We start from the raw sequence: 3908 nt of genomic DNA, 5'->3' as shown, positions 1-3908 counted from the left end.
AAACATAAACGCGGAGCTTCAAAGGCACAAGCACTACGGAATGAGCCTTAGTACCTTTTCAGTTACCTTCCCGAGTGCATAATCCTGTATGTAGTGCAATGTACAATAATCAAAGGGCTTTTGGCCATAGTGGCAACAACCTTTTTTGCCCCACTAGACCTGCTTCTACATATTTTTGTTGTCACTGTAAAGGGCACACTCTTGCACGCGGACACTGGACACTGGACACTCTTCTAGCCTGTCGCAACGCTGGTTTTTTTTTTGTTTAGATTGGCATTTCCGGCATGGAGCAGGCGAAGACCAGGACCAAGTGAGATCGTGTGCGCGTGACTCCTAAAATTGTTGGCTATGCGAACGGGTTTTTGTGTGTGTGTGGTGCTGGCCGGCGTTGAAAAATAAAACGGGAGCAGCAAAGGCTAAGCCCAGGCCGGCAGAGAGAGAGAGAGAGAGGGAGAGGCAAGAGTGGGAGAGAGCGCGGAGTGAGCGAGCGCAAATGGTGACGGGCGGGGGGTTGAGCTTTCAAATGGGCGCAAAGGGCAAAGCGAATCGAAAGTAGAGGAAAATCAAGCGCTGGCTGGAATTTCATACTGTTGGCATGGCTTCTCCGCTTCGCTCCGGCCATGTCCATGTCCATGTCCATGTGTGTGTGTCTGTGGCTATCCTTTGACAAGGACCACGAATGTGCTGCAACCCGTACGGGTTTTCTGGCCATCCTCTGTACCTTCTGCCCGCTGTCCACGTCGATGTGTTGGCCATTTTATTATATTTGCTAGCAGACATTTTTGCCCTAATACGAAAATGGGATTTTAGGATATAAAAATTATGATAGATTACCGCTGCATGGAGGTTGGGAGCTCCACCCGTAGTCCTCCTGCTGCTGCTGCCCCAATCATCCACAGACATTCTCCAAGTCGACGGAGCACTGCAGTCCTCGGCCCCCCCTCGTCTGGGGCCATGCATCTTTGTGGAAATTGCGCCCAGCTTAGACTTGGGTAAAATCATTTCATGAGAAAAGTGGCTCTCAATTGCTTTGTTGCTTGCTCTCGTTGAACGCCGCTCTCTTTTTATTTTCTATTTTACTTTATTAAATTCAAGCCGTGACGAGCGCTAGCGCAATGCCAGCGAGCAGCTGTCACACAAAGGATTCCATCCAATATAATAATCATAATTCATTATGCCGACAACTAGTGTAGAGTAATGTCTACTATTATTATCCCGAATGTATGGTTATTTGATACACTCTAAAACGCATTTCACATATCCCCTTTGTGCATTATGCACTTCACTTTGGTTTCATGGCAGCTTGCTGGCGTGTAACCAACTCCAATCCATTCCAAGCTCAAATTTAACGAGTTAGCTAGTGCACAGAGTGAGTTGCTTTCCGCGTGCTTCTCTTTGTATTGCGCTATGCAAACTTCGCTCTTTGTCCCCATAGCCTGCTGAGCTTTCTACTGTAGACTTGGGGTGGCTGTTTTTTCCACTAAATTCTCAGCTTGCACGCCGTGCGAGTTGTTTGTGTGACGCCACTTGCTGCCTTTTGTGATCGGCTGTCGCTTATTCCGTTATTCCATTATACAAGTGAGATTGAGCTTTACCGTTGGCCTTTGGCATGGCATGCAGATGCTCTCTCTTAGTTTACTCTTTGTGTGTGTTTTTTGTCTCTCTTTTGTTCTGCGCTGCGTGCGATGCGTAGTGGGAGAGTGCACTCCACTCGTTGACATTTTTGATGCGCTAATCGCTTATTGAGCTACAGTGGTGGCCATTGGAATACAGATGATTCATTTATCCTTAATTAGCTGCAATTTTTTTTGCAGCACCTTGACTTTCAACCTTTTATTTGATGCAAGCGTTTAAACTCTCACTGTTACAATACACATTTATACATTTATGTTTACACACGTACATCTGTACATATGCATATTAATATCCTTCAAGCTTAAGCCACTCAAAGTCCGCCTGAAAAGAACCACCTGTAATCCAACCTAAAAACCACCAATCGCATTTTTGGTGCTACACAAAAGAAACGTTTCATGATTTGAGCGCCAATGGCTGCATGTCGCTCATGTCGGAAACTACATTTAGATTATGGCGCCATCTATGGGCCAAGTAGCTAGCAGCAAAAGCTTCGAAATATTTATACCAACTTAACATTTTGGTTTTCTGCTAAATGAATACTGCAAAGAGACAAAGTTTATGCCTCTGGCTGCATTGTACATATTTACATTATGTATATACATATGTACATATTTATGTACATTGTTGGTAATGCTTAACTTTTCATAGCAAAGTTTGATTGCTTACATATGACAAGACCTCCAATCTGTTGCCAGTGCTCTAAGCTTTCAATAAAGATGAACCCAGATCACACATATGTACATATGTACATAAATTGTTGTAATTGTCGTTGGCTAAGCCGACTCAAACATTTGACCCTGCCAAAAAAAACGAAACAAAAATCATGATGCAATTTTTTGTGGATGTGACAGTTTTGCAAAATGCCACAAAAAGGCAATAAACCAAACAAAAAACTGCTGAAAAGCACGAACTGTGTTTACACTTACAATGATTAAGTTGTGTATTAAAAGAACTCAATGTTTGATTTATTTTTATGGCTAAACCAAGTCGGCAAACATGCGATTTTGTGTGCTATAAATTCTGTTGAATATTAGAGCACTTTTTTTAAGATAATCTGATTTAAATCTGACACCCAAGCCCAAAGCGACAACAACATGAATTCAGTGAAAATAAAAACAATTAACTTAAGGTTCAACTACACCGAATAACCGATGGCCTGCTTAAAAGCTTAGGCAAAACCTACTTTACCCACAATCAACAGGTAAATAAGTTGCCATTTTTCTTTGACTTTTGTGTTGTGTTTTCTTTGTTCCACTTAAGTGCAGTCGACTGGGACGCGATGGTCAGTCGGCTAGCTGGGTTGCCTTCTCTCTTATATTTCAAATTATTATTAGGTTTTAATTAGACAATAACAAATTGCCTCATGCATTTGTGGTACCCCCAAAGGTCGCTGCTGCGATTAGCCAACTGGCCAACTTTTCAGCTAGTCAACGCCATCGGCGTAGCGTCGCTGCTGTCTAAGGCTGTAACTTTCAATTAAACAGTAGCCTGGGTACCCCAGCAATGACTCAACTCAACCGTCCCGTCCCCCCCTGCCGTTGCTTTTCGGTTGCTGTTTAGTCTGCTGCTCTGCTCACACGAATGTCGCGTGCTACCTGCGTGAGGGACTGCGCTTGCACTGCGAGAAAAAGGGAATGCAGTTTGTTGTGCAGTGAAATTTTTGTGATATTAAAGCCCAATATTTATGTGTTATAATTTATTGATTCTGTACAATAGTTATATTTTTTTTTTCTAATTCAAATTTTTAAAATTATAAAAATAATTATATAAATATAATCAAATACATTTTCATGAATAACTAAACCTAATAGACATTTTTGGATATATTTTGCATTCACATTGGTAATAATTTATTCTGACCCCATCGCTTTTCCATCAATTTAGGATATACAAAATTATCAGATTTCTCATATTCGCTTCAAGACGTCCCTTTTTCGCTCAGTGCTTGACTGTTGTTTTTTTTTTTTGGTCTGTGCAAGCTCTGTCGCTCACTTGCACTCCCATTCTCCTTTGGGCAAAGCTGCTACAAGTGGCCTCAGGCCGAGCCGCGTTTTCAGTTCGAGTTTAGTTTTTGATTCGGTTTCGGGCGGTTCAGAGTCGATGATTGAACGAACAACTGGCCAGTGCGGGCAAACCCAATTCAAGTGCAAAAAATATTGTTTTTACTTAATATTGCTTATTAGCGCCACTAAATATTTCAGGCCCACCTTCGTGTTTCGCCGTGCCCTTTAAAAGTTCTCTACAATCGCGTTCTCCTTTGGTTTATTTTATGG

This window comes from Drosophila subobscura, chromosome O (assembly GCF_008121235.1).
Source record: "Drosophila subobscura isolate 14011-0131.10 chromosome O, UCBerk_Dsub_1.0, whole genome shotgun sequence".
NCBI classification, from domain to species: Eukaryota; Metazoa; Arthropoda; class Insecta; order Diptera; family Drosophilidae; genus Drosophila; species Drosophila subobscura.
Note: the sequence above shows the minus strand (reverse complement) of the source record.